At 35.2% G+C, this 20619-nt stretch overlaps 1 non-coding gene across 1 annotated transcript; it reads right to left on the reverse strand.

The window, feature by feature from the left end:
- Positions 1 to 20070: 20070 nt before the first annotated feature.
- LOC125174274 (small nucleolar RNA SNORA23) lies at positions 20071 to 20197 on the reverse strand. Its single transcript, XR_007155388.1, has one exon. It is a non-coding gene; the product is annotated as a small nucleolar RNA SNORA23 (small nucleolar RNA).
- Positions 20198 to 20619: the final 422 nt, after the last annotated feature.

A 20619-nucleotide genomic window follows, 5' to 3' on the forward strand; every position in this document is an offset into this window, starting at 1 on the left:
TTCACCCATCCCCCATCCAACATCCCCTCTTAATGTCTGTTCTTCATAACATCCAATGTTTCGTGCCTCCTCTATAAACCTTGCTCCATTTTTCATAAAACAATTTATTTTGATAAAATATAGAAAACTGTCCCAATGATTCATGTTACTCATTACATTTATAAATTATTCAACAGAGAAATAACAAAAACTCTATGAAGTATAATCTAAATTGAACTAAACACATCAAAATTAATGAATAGTTCATCCTTGATTTTTATTGTATTTATTCAATTGCTGCTTAATTAGAAAAATGCCATTATTTAGACTACAGATCCCTATCACTGGAAAATCCATGAGACCCTACTATAAAACTGTTATTAATTTTAGACCCAGTGATTATTTTCCTCAAGCTAACAATAATGAAGACTAAATTAATATTTCAATAAGATTGAAAGTTGCATTGCCCAACATATAAACTTTAATGGGGGTACCAATAAATATGCAAATGGTTTCCAAAATTTTCAACATTTATTTAAATCTTTTCAGAACCACTTATTTTACTTTGGTGGTTATTTGAATATAGATGATAGAAATTCAGTTGAGTTAGATATAAATTCCAAATGAGAAGAAAATGTATTAGCTCTGAGTTCCACCTCTGCCTGGGACTGTAGAGAGAAACAAATGATACAGGATCAAATCATTCAGTCATTATTTTGTGCATCCCTTCTTAAAATTGCCTGGACCACAGAACCCATGAGAACTTCAAGGAACAGAGCCACAGAGAAGGGGAGTATCAAAATAAACCAGGTTCATTTTTATACCACTTGATTCATTAGCTCAGTCATATCAGGATGACTTCTGCCCATTAAAATTAATTTTGCCCAGTTTACCCCGTAACTTTGTAATGCTAGCAAAACTGTAAAGTGTCATCATAATGATATGTGATCCCTCTAAGAGTAGGTCACAATCCTCATTCATACACTTTCAAATGATTATAATCTCAGCCTAACAGAATGATTAAGCTTTTCTTTCTTAAGTTCAGCAAATATTATACAGAAGCACAAGAAACTGGGAAACTTAAGTGAAATATAAACCCTATATGGAAAAGTCAAATGTATTTTGTGGGCATCTTTATAAGGAAGACAGCACAATCAGTCCCTAGAACTCTGAAGTGTATTGTTCACCTCTAACACATTCTGCAGCACACCAGACAGAACCTAAAATTTATAGACTCATACAATTTAACTAAAGTCAACTAAAAGCGGTTGTAAGCTATTATTACCTCCAGGTCCAAAATAGAGGTAAAAGTCAAACCAAGATTTATGCAACCATGGTCTAACTAAAATACATGTTAACAACATACAAACAACCTGTAATTCTATATGTTAGAATCTACCCAAGGAAAGATCTCCCCCTCTAGAAGACTTGAGTGTCACTAACTAAAAGAAAAAAGCACAATTTCATTATTTCCCTTGTTTAGCTTTTGTTTGTTTTCTTCTGTCATGGAGGCAGCAAAAACAAATTATTTGGGGGAGCCAGTTTGGCTTCCATAGCAGCTGCGCCAGTCAGACACATCACAGAACAAGAGGAGATTGCCAAATGTTCATTGTTTAAATATGGCCCAATTTACTAGGGTCCAAGTTATAATTAGGTTTCTTCTTTGAATTTTAAAAGGAAAAAAGTGAAGACACAAACTCCTAATACATATAATTAAGACTAGCAGCCTTAACCTAACAGGTTTTTAGAGACACTCTTACTGTCACTCTAAATACAGGTTTCCTGCTGAGAGCATAATTACAGTTTTTGTTGCACTTCATACTGTCTACCTCCTAGAGAGCTAACACTGTTTGTTATTAAAAGAAGACCTTGTCATATCGTGTTCACCTCTGCATATAATGTCTCTCATTGTTGCTGCTTACCTTTTATCTACTCTTCTGGTGTAGAGAGGGGGGAACTACAGAGACTCCACAGACTTGGTAAATTTTAACAAGTTGGGGCTAATGGGGTGTTTTCCCCCTCTTCTTCCACCAAAAGGCAGCCTGTCTTCTCCATTCGATACACTTGCATACGGAATCCATAGCTGCCTTTTTCTTTAGTATGCCTATAAACCAGGCTAGAATGAAAAAGCAAACCCACAGAATCCTAACTACCTAAGCTAGGAGGGTGGGAAATTCCACTTCGAATTAAATAACACAGTTTTAATCCATTAAACGTTTAGACTACATTCATATTTAACACCAAGGTGGTAGCCAAATCTTTTCTACTGATCAACAACAAGTGCTTTGAGCAAGTCTTGGGTAGCAAATTACATTTGGTTTCCAAAGATATTCTATAAAAACATAGTGCTTTCTTTTTTCTTTTTTAAGAACATGACCTACAGGGGACATTTATTGGTGCTCTGATAACTACATATTTCCAGACATTTAAATAGAATGGTAGCAAATGGATTTCTTCTTCCACATATTTACCATTCTTAGTATTAAAGTCAGTATGCAGTTTTGGCAGTTTTTTAAACCTGCTTTGCATGTCTTACCAGGCTGTGACATCTCATTATGTGTTGTAACCTGCTCTGACAAGTCTGCATCAAAAAAGACTGCTTTACAAAGTGGGATATTTTTTCACTATCATTTTTTAATATGTTAAAGCTATAATCTATCAGAGAATGAAACATCCTCTTGTTCACAAAACTGCAAGACTTAAAAAGAAAAAAAAATCAAAAGAATTCTGGATCAGACAGAATTTGTGAATATCACTTTCTCCAAGGCACATTCAGCTATAATTATTTACTTGAAAAGAATAACATATTTCTAATGACAATCATATATAGTTAAATTTGAGGGTTTTTAAATATCCTGGAGCAGGAAACTGACATGCTTTTTAGCCAGCTATGCTTCCTCTCTCTATAGGCCAGAAAAGTACATTTCAGTTTCAATGCATAAAATAATTTAATGGAATGGAAATATAATTAGGAAAGATCCACAGAATGGAAAAGTCAAAGAGTAGTTGTAAGAACATACATTTATATACACTAATAAAAAAAAGAGTTCCAAGATATAGTAATGATAAGCAGAACAAGCAAGTTGCAGGAGAGTATATGCAGTGCAATTTTAAAAACACTCAAAACCATACTATTTAAACATGCCTAGTTATGTATATTGATGCATATGTAAAAGGAAGTCTGAAAGGATACACAGCATATTGATAACATTGATTACCTCTGGTAGTGGGAGTGAGACTGAGGCTGTATTACTTTCCTATTAACACTGTAACAAATAACCACAAACTTAATGGCTTAAAAAAAACATGAATTTATTACCTTACAGTTTTAGAAGTCAGAAGTCCAAAATCAGTCTCATTGGACTTAAAGTCAAGGTGTTAGCAGGGTTGGTTCTTTCTGGAGCCTCTGAGGGGAGAATCTATTTCCTCACATTGTTCAGCTTCTAGAGGCCACCTGCATTCCTTGGCTTGTAGCCCCTTCCTTCAATCAGTTCAACCTCTTGCTTCCACCATCACATCTACTTTGATCCTCCTGCCTCCCTCCCATAAGAATCTTTGTGATTACCTTGGGGCCACCTGTATAATCCAAGATTATCTCTCCATCTCAAGATCTTCAACCAAGTTCCTTTTACCATGAAAGCTGACTATCCACAGGACCCAGGAATCAGAATGTGGAGATGTCTGGGGAGGCCATTAATCAGCCCACTGCAGAAGCCACAGAGGCCGGGAAGAATTTTAGCCCTTTTGTATGATTCAAATTGTATAATTACATTGTATTTATATATTAATTGTGTAATTTGCTTAATTTAAAATAAAAAAGAAAGATAATTTCATTTCTCAATTCCAAAAATGTTTGAGGTAGTTAGAAGAAAAAAGTCAAACCTCCTCCACATACTTATTTCTTCTCTTTATTTTTTCTTGCTCCTCCAATTCCTATTCTTTCCTCTTTCCTCTTTCACATCCTTATCTCCTGGTTCTGTGCCTACATAACAAGATTCCATAACCATATTACAAGGTTCATGATCATATTTCATATCCTCCCCTAAAAATATCACCCAATATGAACTGTGGCACAACTAGGTTAAGTATAAGTACACATAGGATAAAGAATATGTCTTAGGGCACATGGGTTGTTTAGTTGGTTAAGCATCCAACCCTTGATTTTGGCTCAGGTCATGATCTCATGGTCCATGAGACCAAGCCCCACATTAGGCTCCATGCTGACAGTGTGAAGTCTGTTTGGGATTCTCTCTCCCTCTCTTTCTGGCCCTTCCCCATTTGTACTCTCTCTCTCTCTCAAAATAAATAAACTTAAAAAAAAAGGAATATGTCTTAATGCATTAAATGTCAATTGAGCCCTACTATAAGGAAGGTAATAGGCAAAGAACTAGGGATATTGATATTAAAACCCCAATTTCTTGAAGAGTTCACAATGAGTGAAAAGGACAGATATGCAAAGAGACTGCAATATCATATAAGATGGCATAATAGAAATATGGGCTATGGGAACCTGACAGAGAAATTAGCTCTACTTGAATTGCCAGGTAATGATGGGGGAGGAGGTGGTGGTTAGAAAACAATCCTGGAGGAAGGCCTATCTGACCTGGACCTCTCTGAATGTCTCTATGTTTTCCATCCTGTCCCATGGCCTGGGCCATCAGCCCTCAGCTCTGTTGAAGGGTCACTCATCCTATAACCCTGGTTAACATGGCAGGTCTGCTGATACTCAACTCACCTCCCTTCCATATCCTCTCCACTCAGGGCCACACAGGAATTTCTGGTTCTTACACACAAAATACACAGAAACTCAGTATCTTAGAAACACTTGACTCCAGCAGTCCTATTTATTCATGATGTCCCCCTGAGTTTACTGAGTGATAGAGGAACCTGCCAGGGAATTGAATATTAGATTCCTAATGAAGAAGGGGCAAAGACCCCTTCTGTCCTTAGGTTTCCTCCTAGTCATCAGATGGTTCTAATGGTGGAGAAAAAAAAAAAAAGAATTCTGACACCTGCCTTCTTCTACTCTCTGTCTTACTCCTTCTCCGCCCCCCCCCCATCTTCTTTATTGAGCAACAAGCATTTTAGCCAAGGTTTAATAGAGTTTAAACTTCTCCAGACTTTGAGAGAAATTGGATCATGTGTTTTCATCTTGGTTATTAATATGCTAAAATTTTAAAGAACTTCTAAGGCTGGCTTTAAGCCCATTGCTTTCCTAAACACACCAAGTACCAGTACCCTGTCTGTGATGTTAAGCTTCCTGTATCCTCCTGAGGCAGAAGGCTGTAAGGCAACATGATTTACTAGAGGATGGATCAATTCATGCATCCGTCATTCCAACTGCCTTCTAACAACATTAGGTGTTGAAAGATTAAAATCTACATTTCCCAGACTTCCTTTGTAGCTGGGCTTTTGAGTGAGATCTGGGTTCTGCCCATCTAACGCAACGATGCACAACTTTGTTTCACACTGAGCTACGTAAGGAGAGAGGTCAAGGAACCATGGCAAAGAAAGCATGTCTGGAGATGGAAGTCATTGAAGCAGCTCTTTGATTTGGCAACTTCTTGAAGTAAATTACCAGAAGTGGTAAGGTTCTGAGGTAGGTAGCCGGGCTGGTGACAGCTTCCTAATCGAGCAGAAGCAACAGCTCCCTGAGCAGCCAGGGGCTTTAGAAATCATTCCTGAGACCGGATTCACCCTTCTCAGGGATTCACTAAGCTATATTCACACTTAAGTCACTTGTGCTTAAACTAGGCAGACTAGATTCCATTTTCTGCAACTAAGAATCCCAACCATTTGTATGAATGGATGTGAGGTGGGGTCAAATGCTTCAATTTAGTATTGGAAAACGTTGCCTCCCATCATGTCTATTTGGGTGACTGATGCTTCACTTCTGGGTAAGGTTAAAAGATCATTCTTGAAGCACAGCATAAAGATTTTTTCTCTGGCTTTTTCTTCTATCTGGCTCTATTTAAGTTTTACAGAGTTTGCCTTTACAGTCTCCACACAGAGCTTCCTCTTCTTATCACCCTTAGCCTGATTTTGGGGGGTTTTTTTTTTGTTGTTGTTGTTGTTTTTGAAGTTGGAAAAGAAGGGAAAGAGTCTAAGGGAATGGTTCTTGAGATCTTTATTAGAAGAGAGAGGTATAAAGCCCTTCAATGCTCTCCAACCTAATCATTATCAGAGTTCTGAATAAAACTGATATTTTGTTTCCATTTGGCTCCTTGTGACTCTTCTTTATGACTTAGAACTTTATGGGATGGAGGGCTGAAGTCATTGTTATCCACAAGTTTCTACCATTCAAAGCTGGAACTCACTTTAGAGATCATTTATTTTAACAGTCTATTTTGTCGAAGATACTGATGCCCAAGGTCATATAACCAATAAATGGAGAAGCCCACACTAAAACTCAAATTTGCAGACTCTGAGCCCATTGTTCCTCACCACACCAGCTAAAGACTTGGGTGAATGAATTTAAGGGACTAGTTCTAGCCAAGTGGATTTAACTCTCAGGTTTTCTAACAGCCCACTTTACTCTCCTATATATCCCAACTAACCCCTATAAGCACTTGGGTTTCTGAGTCTTGATTTAAAAGATTCCTATGTAAAATATTTCAGGGGAGGGGGAAATTTCAATAAAACAAATCACTCATTCTCTATATTTAAATTCTATAGTTTAATAGTCCTAAAAGCAGAACGCAGGGCTTAGAACAATATAGGAAGGGTCTAAAAGTATTTTTTTACATAATCTTGTATCTTCAGCTATCCCAGCTTATAGTTAAAAATGTACTGCTTGTTCTTACAGACAGACCACATAACAAGAGCTCTCCAGAGCTGTTTCTCCTACTGAATGAACTAAGCAGGTAATGCCCCCCACTGGCAGAACTTGCCTTGTCTTCCATCTGGAATAGCATCACCAGTTTTGTCATCCCCAAAGGCACCATTCTGACACATGTCATTAATTTTTACAGGGTCTTGACCCATAAGAATAAATGGTCTATGCTTCAATATCTAAGTATTCACATAAAGAGAATAGAATTTAACTTAAGTGCTATATATGTAATCTTGGGCACAAGGAAAAATATATATGCTGAAAAGATATAAATTGTTTGAGATGGTTATTTATTAAGTGACCAAGCAAATATACTGTAGCATAAGACACTCCAAATCTATTTGGAAGAAAAGTGCAAAAGACTACCAGGCATTATCGCTAGTTTCTTACACACAGTGTCATGATTCCAGCCCCTTTCTCGCTAGTGTATTCCTAGTTTATTTTAACTATACCCATCTGTGGATGGGAAGCTCAAAAAAAAAAAAGTGGTTAAGTAATTCAAAATCCTCTCCCCAATGAGAACATTAAACCCTAAAACATTCCAAAAGTCAGAATACAATAAAGTTGGTTCTGTGGCCATAATTAAATAACTGTTCATGAGGGGAAAATATAGCCAAACCACGATGTGACTCATATTAAAAACAGACACCAAAATCGAGTAAGAAAATGCAGATATATTCATAAATCAGATCCTAGCTCTAAAATATTAACCATGTTTTCCAAATAATCTCTTTTAAAGAACTGTAATAATCAAGGAAATCAATTACCACCTCAGTATCTACACCCTTCTAGAATTCCACTTTTGGAGAGGAGTCAAGAAAAAACTGAAATAATAAAAGCTAACATTTATTGAGTTTTTGCTAAATGCTAAGTGCTTTTCCTGAGTTATCTAATTCCATCCTCATAAGAACTATTATCATATACATTTTGGTGATGAGAGCAAAAAAGGTTTGGGATATTTAAGTGATTTGTCTATGTTTACTCGAACAGAAAGCTGTGGACCTGTCTATCTTCTCCAGAGCCTATGCTCAGAATCATCATCCTTGACTGCCACCCTTGGGAGCAGCTTCATTCTATACTATTCTTCCAGAACAACAGCTATTTTAAGAAACATTCTGGTTTGGGGATTGTAAGATTTATCAAAGAGATCAAATGAAGCCTGGGGGGTTTTGTTTTGATAAACTCCCATTGGGCATGGAAAATTCTTACTGTTTGTCTTCACTTAAAAAGGCACATAATAAGAGGCCTACAGGAGTGGAAGATGCTGGAGAAAGAGCTTATGGGAAGCCTGAGCCATTCCTCATATATCCAATAAATGATTTATGACCCTCCAGTAAAACAAAGTGAGAAGAAGAAAGCAGGTATTTTTTGTCCTAACATTTTATTTATGTTATCCATTTCTTCTATTTTACTTGAAAATAATGGGCTAAAAAAAACCATCAGGAAACAGACTACATTGCACTGTAGCTAGACATTTCTTCCTTATGAGTGAATTGACATAAGATAGGGTACCCAGTGCCGGAAACTGGTCTGACTGGAAAATAACTGGAAGATTGACTGTAATTAGATCAGAATCCTTTCCTGAAATCTCGCAGTTGATTGTTTGATTCTTCATTCAGAGATTCCCACCACAAAAACTATAGAACAAAGTTAAAATACAGTCTCCATTCAGTTCTGTTTCAAACAATAATTGGCTCACATAAGTAGTCTGACCAAGTATTATTAAGTGTCTGCTATAATGAGGAGCATAGTGGTATGTCAGGAAGAAAAGAATGTAGACTGTGGAGTTAAATCTGAGTTCAAATCCCAACACCACTACTGGCAAAATTGATTTATTTAAGTAATAAACTCTCTGGGTCTTGGTTTGTATACTTGCAAAATGGTAAGAACACAGGTCTGTGAAAGATTAGGTAAGAAAGCATATATAAAAGACAGATTCTAGTCCTAAAGACACACTAGACTCCCCTGTAAACAGAAGCTCATATTAGTCACTAGTATTAGGTGTGCAATAGTATGCTAGCAGTGTGGGGGTTAATAAACAAAGACGACATGATTCTTGCCCTTAAAGAATTTACAATCTAGCTTAGGAAATAAAACTGGCAAGTATAGAATATAACTATTGATACACACAGTAATATCTGGAAGAAGGAATAGATGGTTGTGGGTAGAATACTTGAGGAGGTTCATGGTGGACACATATGTTGACTGGGCCCAGAAGGCTGAGAAAGATCAAGGATGTGACAATTCAACTATCCACTCCCATTTTTAAGCAAACTTTAAGAGGCATCTTCAAACAAAACTCCATCTTCAAAACAAAAGACCCAATAAATAAAGGAGCAATGCTTGACATAATGGAATTCTACATATGATGTGCTTTCAACTCTTGCTCTTCAAAGTGTGGTTCATAGATCGGTTGCATTCAGAGTTTGTTGGATATGCAGATTCTTGGATCCTATCCTAGCTCTCCTGAATCAGAATCTATATTTTAACAAAATCCTAGGGTGATTTGTATGTACATTAAAGTTTAAGCAACATAGTTGTAAATCACAAGAATAGCTCCAAAACAATGAAGCTTACATGTTTTATATTTTAAAAAACACTAGGTTTTTAAGACACTTTAGAGATGATAAACACTGTTCTAGAATGTTTTTGTTTATAAGCTGTAGATGATGATACCTGCCCCTCTAGACTGTTAATGAGGGTTAACTGCAATAAACATACATAAAACCTTAATTTTCTAATCCCACAAGGGAAAACCATGTTTTTAAAATCTTTATATCCTTCACCTTTAGCATTGTGCTCCATATATACTCCATAGTCAAAAAATATGTGTTAAATAAATGAATAAATGAGTCAAAGGCTTTAGGAAATGATGAAGGTCACTTTGAAATGGATGAGCATAGGATCATGAGTTAGGTCTGTAGACAAAGAATGCTGACACAGGAGAGCACTTTTCAGATTAAAACGTGCACACTCATTTAGTTACAAGATCTTTTTATTGTTAAAAAAATAAAAATGGCATATAATAGTGAAACATAAGTTATAAAATGTATTTATCATAGAAAATTAGATTTATCACTTATAATGTACTCACCTAGTATTAATTTAATTCAGTTCTAAATGTATTGTGGAGATTTTGTTATTAAACACTAGTTTTCTCCTGACAAACTCAAGTTATATAATGAGTTCATCTAAAGAATGAAATCCAAACATAGTTCAAAGTCTCACTCTTCCATACTCTCAAGAAGCATATAGTCTAGTGGGGTTAGAGACAAATGTAATTAGCAGTTAGAATGAAGAAAACGTCTTAATGGAAGGATGGTCTGACGAACGGTGGTGTTGGTAACAAAAAAGCTGCCTCAGGCTCCCTGCAAAAGGTAGAGCAGGCTTCAGAGAGAAGAGGCTGAGCTGAGATCTGAAGGATGAGTGGTGTGGCAGGTGGACTAATGGGGGTAGGGTACCACATGGGCAAAAACATGGAAGAGTAACAGCTTACTTAGGAAGCCACCAACGGGTTCAGTATTTCTGGAGTATAGAGGGACAGCAGCAGCAATAAAATAAGAGAAGTAGACAGGGACAACATAATGATGGCTTTGCATATCACAGAAAAATTTTACTTTGCAGGCTATGGGGGTCATTAAAAGAATTTGAGTCATTAAAAGAATTTGACTAGGGAATTAAAATGATCACATTTCCAAATGGGATAGGCTAATTGGGCAGCAATCTGATTGATTAAGGAGAGGAAAGTGGAAGGAATAAATAGGATGAGACTAGAAACTGGCAAACAAGTGTAGGAATTAATCATTAATTGACATGATGCCTTGAATTGTGTCAGTGATGGTCAGAATGGAGAAAAGAGCATGAAACAAATATTAACAGGTGGAATTAATAAAATTTGGTGACTGCTTGGATGTGATGGCTTTCTAACCATGAAGAGAAACCCCAAAGAGTTTAAAATCACACAACGCTAGTGAATTCATATTCAGTTTAAGCAAGTATGCTCAATGTCCTGTAACAAATTTGATAACGTAAGGATGAAGCTGGTAGGCGTAAACTTAAGCATATGGCTGGCCAGTGACGCCACTCACTGAGATAAGAAATATAGGATGAAAAATGAAACTTGATCAGTTGAGGGCATGTTGACCTTGAACTGCATTTGGTTCATCAAATGGTATCTGATTTCCTTTTAACTGTCAGTTGCAAATGTGGGTCAAATCCTAGTCAAAATAAATTGGAGCTTCCTTCTCCAACATGAGCCCTATGTGAATCAGCTAATTAAGAACCAAGAATCACACAGCAAACCAAATACAACATTACATTTAAAAAAATCAATCATCACAATCAAGAAAAAAAAAAGAACCAAGAATCATAGACAATTATGGTCTAATATCCCTTCCCAAGTTAGTGGGAGACCAGGGGAAACAAAGACTGGTCTAATATGGGGTTTCAAGACAGACTTGGAAATGGGACTACATGGAGGTGGCCTAGATCTGTGATATGTGTGGTAACACAGAATATATTTATGTCTGGGTCTAGATATGGGTATCCATGATGGGAATCCAGGCAAGAGGCTGAGCATCAACACCAAGAAAACAGAGAACAAGTAAGAGAAAAGCCCAAAGAATATAAAGAAACATCTTGAGTTTGGGAGACAAATCCCTTTATCTCCCGCTATTCATGTGTTTTAAGCTCTAATCTTGATACCCTAGTGCCATGATTCTCAGAGCTAGCTCTACTTGGAGAGTTTCCTAAAAATATGGATCCTGTCTCCATACCCAAAACTTCTAAATTAATTGGTCTAGAGTGGGGAAATACCATCCTAGACATCACCCTGGCAGATTCTCAACCCTAGCTGCACATTAGAAACTTCTTTTTATTTTTTATATTTTTATTTATTTATTTATTTATTTATTTATTTATTTATTTATGAAATTTATTGACAAATTGGTCTTTTTAAAAACACCATGCACAGCTCCCACTTCTCAGAGATTTGGATTAATTCATCTAAGGTAAGCTCTTGGCATCAGGTGTTTTTAAAAGCTCCCAAATGATTGTAATGTAGAGTTCAAAACTTACTTCCAGTCTTCCAAAGCAGAGAGGTTCTATATTTTCTCCCAATTTTTTCAAAACTTCTTCCCCTAAACTCACTCTTAACAATAACCATATCTTTTACCTAACTTAGACTATAGGAATCTGAAACACCCAACATCATCTTTTCTTTCTCTGTTCCATCACTTTGATTTTTGTTCAAGAAATGTCTCTGTTGTCTTAATTTCACCACCATCCTTATCTGGATTACTGGAGGTAAAGATAATAAACCAAACTCCCTTTTCCAGTGGATCTTCTCTTTCTTATCACAACCATGTGAAGTCTCTCTCATGTTAACAATAAAAACAAAATACAAACAAAACGACCTTCCAAAAACTTTGTTAACTCTTGAGGCATCTCTCCATTTCTTTCCTTCCCTTCAAGCCAAACTTCTTTTATAATAATTTCTCCTTACAACCAGGATTGGTATAGTGATTCCTGATGGTTTCTAATAACTTTGAAAAGTGGAAAAGCCTGAAGAAAAATATTCTATTCCAGAAACCCCAGTCAGGACTTAGAAGAAAGGCCCTCTACTTTACCAAGCAAAGTCAGAGAAGGAGATCCAGCATTCTTGTTCAAAAGGAGAGACTTGTGTGTATTATACAGGTACAAAGAGTTAATCTGAAAAGAAGATAAATTCTTACAATACTAAACTGTGAAAGGTGGGAGACCAAATTCCAGGCATTTTTATACCACTAATATTGTATTATGTTGTCAAACTTGTTGCAATAATTCTGATGCAAAATATATAGTCCAAGCTTGTAAATTTGGTTCAATAACAGCTAGGTACAATTGAGACAGTAAATAAGATAAGAGCTGAATTATTGGCCATTGTTTAATATGACTTTAGAATAAATTTACTGGTAATTAAAGTAATTACGTGACACATTTCAGTAGTTTCTAGGGGCAAGAAAAACAACACACTTATAAATAGCCATATGGGAAAAATGCCCATCGTATTGGCTAAAAGTAAATAGGAACAATGCCTAGAGGAAGGATCTCACAAAAAAAGTCCACTCAACCCTCTTGAAAGAGGTAGCAATATCTCTGGTTCACTAGACTTCAATGTTAAATGGACTTAAGAGAAGAAAGACACAAGATTGGGAAAGTTTTAGTACTTCGTCTTATCTCAAGTAGGAAGAATTTAAGATATTACCCCCCCTTCCACTAGCACTGTTAACATCAAACTGAACACACACATTGACAATTTCACTTCCAGAAAGTAGAACTCTGACATGGGTACAAAACTATTGAGGATCAAGTAAGTCTCTGGCTGGAGAATTAAGAGAGTAAAAGTAATTCTTCCTCAAGTATTTTTTCTCTTCTCCTTGGAAAACTGAGTTAGAAAACTGAAAAGGAACCCATAAAAAGAAGAAAAAAGTATAAATAAAGAAGAATAAAGCTCTACTTCAGTCTGAGGGAAGGATTCTATAAGGGTCCTTGCAAGGTCACATCCTGTTTACCATGATAAAGAAGTAGATAGACCTGACTTGCAGCAAGATTTAAACATTTGCCTGGAGCAGATCTGAATATATTACCCTAAAATCAAAAGATTCCAAGGTTTTTTTCAAGATTTAGACATGTGAGGTCTTATATATCTAAGTTCTCAAGTAACTATTACCATTATCTATTGAAGGCCAACATAATTTATTAATTTCTCAATAATCATTTGTCGAAATAAAAATTTTTGGTCTTAGTTTGATGGGTATGCCATAATTAGTAAAACCTGCTTTAAAAATTTGTGGAAGAATAAATGAAAATGCCCTTCAAAAAGCTGAATACTGCATAAATGCAAGATATTCCTACTATTAATTAGAATAGGATTGGAACAGTCCTACTGTACATCCCACCAGGCAGTCTACCTGTCGATTCACCACGATTCACTAAGAAAACAACAGATGGGCAACATAAAAAAACTGACATTTAGAAGATCCTGGTCTTTGCCCTTTGGTTCCCTGACCTTAGGCCAGAGTGTGGCCCTTAAATCCATCTCCCCAAGAGACTGAAGGTAATGTCTGTGTGGCCAAACTGGTTCCACCATTGGTGTCATTCCAACTAATGCTCTTTAGTTTTATTTTTCCCTTTAGATTTGGGGGTCAGAGTTTTATTTGCTGCATAATAGAAGGCACTGGCAGCTTGTATTTTTCTTTACCCCTTGGCATTGAATCAGCAATGTATCCATTGCGTTTTCTTTATTAAATGGTGGTTCACTGTGTGTCCTTAGGCCTGGTTGTCATTCTAAACATTTATTATTACTCTAATTATAATACTAGTCATTCTACGTCTCTATCAGGGTAAAGTAAAAATGAACAGTGCTCTAGCTCCAACTTTAAAAATCTAGACTTGCACTAAAACATGGTAGCCTCTAGACACGTTCAGCTATTGAGCACTTGAAATAGGTCTCACCTGAATCTAAAATGTGCTTTAGCATAAAACACACAACAGATTTCAAAGATTTAGTACCAAAAAAAAAAAGAACTTAGAATATCTCAATAAATTTTAAGTTGATTATTTGTGTTGAAATGAGAATATTTTGATTATACTGGGTAAAATAATGTTCTTAAAATTAATGCCAACTGCTTTTTAATTTTTTAATGTGGTGACTACAAATTTTCAATTATATATGTGGTTTACATTCTATTTCAAGTAGACAGCATTGATCTAGATGCTGAGTCATTTTAGAGATTTTCATTCTTAATGACTGAATAGTTTTACTAATTTAATTAATTTAAATTTACTCTTTTCTTACAGGCTTGTTTAAAATTTGTTTATTATCTTCTAGAGTTGACAAGAATATAAAAGATAAATTAAGTAAAACTAATTAATGACCATTAATCATGTTTAAATGGCACTGACCTTGATCTTCCAAGAGCTTGGGAAGTCCTTTAAACACCTGCATTAATGGCTTTGTGTCATGCCAAGTGATACTGAGTGCTGAACCAGAAATATTCTAATGTTGTTCTTGCTGTTAGGTGACCGCCTCTGCCTGGAGCTTCACTAAGCATAATAAACAGTGAGTGACACATAATAGCCCAAGCACTGATATATGTGTTGGAAAATGTCACTTTTTTCCAAAACAATGTCACGAAATAGATTATAAGAAATTAGAAAAGTAGATCTGTTTTTAACCCTTCTGATTTATTTTCAAACTCAGTTTTCAATATGTATGTGGTATAATGTATACATGAATGTATGATCACCTATTCATACATCAGAGGTATTTTTTTAAAAATGAGTAAGCACTGTATTTCTGACCTATGGGAAAAAATGAAAATCTTCTTAAGGAAAATAAGAAATAATGAGAGATGAAAAGCCCTAGTATTTAAAAAAAAAAAAAAAAAAAAAAAAAGAAAGAAAGAAAAGCTACCAATAAGCCCTCCATGTCACTGGTTTTATCCATTGAATTGAAAAGCAAGAATCATAAGAAAACAGCCCAACCATGAGAAAATAGCAATATCCTTCTGATCTGGAATGTGCAACAACAGCTTTATTAAATATCACTGAATTCAAAGGAAATACAGGCCTAAGAGGAGCCATTTGTGCAAAAGAAACAGAAGCCTGCAAAATCACATACAGCATGAGAGCTGATAAGACTCAAAAAAAGAATAGTTGCATTAGGAAAAAACCATTCTGTATAATTTTCCTACCCTTCACTAAAGAAGTGCACTCTGTAGCTGTAACAGGATATTCAAAAAGGGAGAAAATTATTTTTCTCTAACACAAGCTTCTAATAACAAGAAATTTAATAACAAGAAATCAAAGGATTTAATAATGCAAAGATATATACTTAGAATAATGTAATCTTAAAGATACCCATATTAAAAAAAAAAAGCCTCACAAAGGTAATGAAGAGATAACTAAAGACTGCTCAGCATTTGTGTATTGAAGCACTTAGTATGATTCTATTTTTGTTAATCTCTAAGCTCCCAATTTTCCAGACAGACCAAAGCATTGAATTTAGTAAATGTCTAAAATTAGAAACAGCCTGTAGAAGGATCAGAACTAGAAGTAAATTAATTTCCAATTGATTTTATTAATTTTTCAGGGAGTTCTTTCTATCCACATTCTCACTCTAAAGCCACTATTCTTACAGCAATATGAATGAGTTTCACAAGATCTAACATGAAGTAAACAATCTTTTTTTTCTTGTTTTTTAAATGGAAGTATAATTAACATATACTGTTAGCTTCAGGCGTAGAATATAATAATTCAACAATTGTATATGTTACTCAGTGCTCATCAAGATAAGTGCACTGTTGATCCCCTTTATCTATTTCACACCTCCCCCACCCACCTCTCCTATGGTAACCACCAGTTTGCTCTCTGTACTTAAGAGTCTGGTTTTTTGCTTGCCTCTTTTTTCTTCACTTGTTTTGTTTCTTAAATTCTACATATGAGTGAAATCATATGGTATTTGTCTGTGATGGACTTATTTCACTTAGCATTAAACCCTCTAGCTATACTCATGTTGTAAATGGCAAAATCTCATAACACGAAAGAAATAATCTTAACAGAGAGTTCACTATCGAAATAGTCCTTGAATCAAGTTCAGTTTTTAAGGCATTATTCCACAAAATCATGCTAAACTCTTCCCCAAACCATGACTGCTATTAGTTAATGATATAGTCCTCAAAACATTGTATTAAAATGTATATGACCATATACTTTTTTTTAATCAAAATGGGATGGGCAATACATAATTTACTAAACTTTTCTTTTTTAGTTTATCATAGACATTTCCTTTTTAGTACTTTATTATTTTTCCTTAGTCTAAATAGTTTGCCACTCTTTAAATGTCCCGTTTCTTCAACTACCACTGCATAATGTCTATTTAGCATTTAGGTTATAAACAATTTTTCACTATTACAAACAATATTTCAGTACTATTCCTTGGCTTATATTTTGTGTAACCTATATAAGAATTTCAGAAGAATAAATTCCTAGATGTGGAACTTCTGAGCAAAGATTATTACATTTTTGGGCTTTTGGCAGATATTGCAAAAATTACTCTTCAAATCACTTGGGCCAATCAACATCCCCAGCAGAAATAAGTAAGAGAGTCTCTGTTTTCCCATACCCTCACCAACACTGAATGTTAAGGATTGTTTTAACCATACTTCATAGGATAAGAACATATCTCAATTTTTACTCCACTTGGATTTTTTTGACAAATCAAAATTGAGAGTTTTTTTTTAAGTTTACCTTTTATTCTCTACCCTCTTGTTCAATTGGTCTTTCCTGACCCATCTGTGTAAAAAAGAATAACAATAATAAAAGTTCTCTGTCTTGAGATTTATGGGGTATATTTGAAAATAATCATCTGATTCCAGGGATTGGCAAATACAATTCAGTGCCGGATATAGTATGAATTCCAGAATTTTTTCTAACATCTTTAGTTTTGCTTTTCAGCAAACAAAGCAGAAATCAGTCTTATTCAATATAATGTTCCCTAGGAATAGGGAACATTTCAATTTGGCCTGTATCCAGCAAAAATTTAAAACTTTCAATATTATCCAATATAAAATTTCAACTATTTATATGATTTTCTCCTCAAATAATGTCTTTCATGAACAGAGTTGCAAACCTAAAGGAAATTCTTTTTTTGTAAATTTATACTTCAAAAGGAAACAAACAAAAAAATAAGAGAAGTGTTTCAAGATTGCCATGGAAATTGACATTCCTACTGTGCATCTTAGGACAACATGTGAGAGCTTTAGTGAAGCCTTTGAAGATTTAAAATGCATCAAATTAAAAACCATGTCCATTTAAATAAAAAGCTTTTCTGGCATCAATTCTGTCCACATTTCTGGTGGGGAAGAAAATGGCTTTTTTTAAGATATGAACACAGTTGGGGATAAAGATATTTTCTTTATAGAGACTATCTAGATATCTCACTGTTGGATATTAATGTTAACATAAAAGTAAAACAGATTTGTGCAGTGGACATGACAGGGAAGTGAGCTACAAAGAGAAAACAATTTTCAGCTTGTAAGAAATTAGAGTGCTATAGAATATCATCAAGTCTTGAGGATTTGAAGACAACTTTAAAAGAGATCTAGTTCAACCCTTTATTCATCTAATGCTTAAATCTTCTCCATGGGAGACTGATCAAATGTTCACTCACTTAATGTTTAAATATGTGCAATGATAGGGAACACATTACCTATTGAGGTAGCACATTTAAGTCCGGAGCAGCCCATTTAGCCATGACAACTACTAAGTCCTTCTTGGTATGTTCTGCTGAAATCTGTTTTCTTATACTTAATGTTTATGGATTTTACTTATACATTGGCATTACAAGAGAACTCTTGGTTGGCTAATTCTCCATTTATTCCCAACTGCTTCTTTCTTCCATTTTCCCTCAAACAAGCAGAAAAAGTATTTACAGAAAAGTAAATACTTTCTCTGCTCTCCATTGCAGCCAAGGGGTGCCAAGGGAACCCAGTTTATGACTAATGAGACATAAGAAAAGTTTAAATGAGGGTTCTGGAAAAGATTTTTTCATCCATTCCCCCTTCTTTCTGCCTTGAGCATAAACTTGATAAAGGTATAATTGCTATTTGCAACTAGGAATTGGACACTAGCCCTTACATTCCTGAACCACTGGATACTAGAAACCACCTAACTTTATTATTTCTTTTATTTATTTATTTTGAGGGAGAGAGAGTGCACATATGCATGCGCATGTGCGAGTGGGAGAGAGGCAGAAAGAGAAGGAAAGAGAGAATCCCAAGCAGTCTCTGAGTTGTCAGCAAGGAGTTCCTTGTGGGGCTTGGTTTTATTAACTGTGAGATCGTGACCTCAGCCGAAATCAAGAATCAGATGCTTAACCAACTAAGCCACTCACGTACCCCAGCAACCACCTAACTTTAGACTTTCTGTTAATTAAGACAAGTAAGCCCCATCAATCCTGAGGGATTTTAACTGAGGGACTGTGAAGCTTGCACCTGAAAACACACCTATTTAACACAAGGTCACACTGGAATATCAAATATTTATGACATTTGATAACGCCTCATATCTTAACAGAGAAAAAATACTTCAATAAACCAGTATAGCCAGATTTAGATATATTCTCACCTTCAAATGTCCACAATCTAGAGTATATTATAATATTGCAACAATTTAAAATTAGTAGGTGGACTACACCCTAGTAAATGGAAGCTAGAGACCTTTGAATTCTGATGGAAGATCACTGAAGCAATTTATTCATTGTTCGTGGTCAATTTCTTCTCTTTTTAATCTTTTCTTTCTATTCCTATCTTACCTCCCCTCCAAATTCATATTAAATTAAGATTTCTAAACCCTGAAAAGCCTGATAGAAATTTCCAATTTGTTTTGCTTTTTTGTTTTTCTTTTTTTTCAAGTCTATCAGTCTATCTTGGTATGTTCTGCTGAAATCTGTTTTCTTATACTTAATGTTTATGGATTTTACTTATACATTGGCATTACAAGAGAACTCTTGGTTGGCTAATTCTGCATCTATTCCCAACTGCTTCTTTCTTCCACTTTCCCTTACACAAACAGAAAAAGTATTTACTTTTTCCATTGCAGCCAAAGGGTGCCAAGGGAACCCAGTTTATGACATAAACCCAGTTTATGTCAGTTTTCTGCAAATTACTTGCTGCCATAGCCTATTCTCAAAAAGGAGTATGGAATTTCAGCTTTCCCAGGATCAACAAATGTGAGTCTCAAGTTGCAATGTGGTTTACAGATACTGATCTATTTTTTAGATTAACAGAAAAATGCCTCCGCAAGAAATATGTCCAAAACTTTGATCTATTTTTCTAGCTTTATTTAATGCATATTACCAATAATGCTATAAAAGAATTAATGTAAGTAGTCTCTTACAGGAATTAAAAAATACCCCAAGATAAATCTAAATTTATCCTCATAATTTATACCAAACTCAATCCTTTTGAATAAAAACTATAATTGTATCATTATAGAATTTGTATTTATCAATTGTATTTCTGAATCAGTCAGCAGGATCAATCATATACCTTCCATGTACTTCAAAGAAAACTAAGGAAGATAGAAAAGTAGTTAACTAAAAGAACTTTGCCAAAGTAAGATCTGAGTTTGAATTCGGATTTTGCCCCTTATGAACAGACTGATATGGGCAAATTATTTAATCCCATGTGTCTTTATCATCAGTAACAAGAGAATAATTATACCTACCTCATAGGTTTATTATGGGGATAATTTAATCTGTGTGTGTGTGTGTGTGTGTGTGTGTGTGTGTGTGTAAGCCACACACACACACACACACACACACACACACACACACGTGGCTTAGCATCATCCCTAGACAATAAGTGTTCAATAAATGGTTAGCTACCACCATTCCTAGAAAAGTGCTGTTACCCTTTGGTAACTCTTTGACTTCAACCATGCTACTCTTTTTGTACTACCCTGGTTTTCTCAAATTCTTTCTTTTGATTTGGTGGAATTATTCAAAATCATGAAATATCTAGCATGAGTATAAATTATTTTCCTATTTATACTTTATTTTTAATCTCTGAACCATTGCCCATACTTTTATAGAAATAGAATCCATGTGGTTTGGCAAGAGGTTTTAAAAAGACAGAACTAGTAAGGAGTAGAGATAGAGCCTCCAAACATTAGAGGTATGCCTAAGTTTGTGTTCTCCCAAGAGGATACCCTGAGACAAGGATTCAAGTGCATGTTGCTTTTTGAAAAAATACTGGGAACAATGG

Source organism: Prionailurus viverrinus, chromosome C1, assembly GCF_022837055.1.
Source record: "Prionailurus viverrinus isolate Anna chromosome C1, UM_Priviv_1.0, whole genome shotgun sequence".
NCBI classification, from domain to species: Eukaryota; Metazoa; Chordata; class Mammalia; order Carnivora; family Felidae; genus Prionailurus; species Prionailurus viverrinus.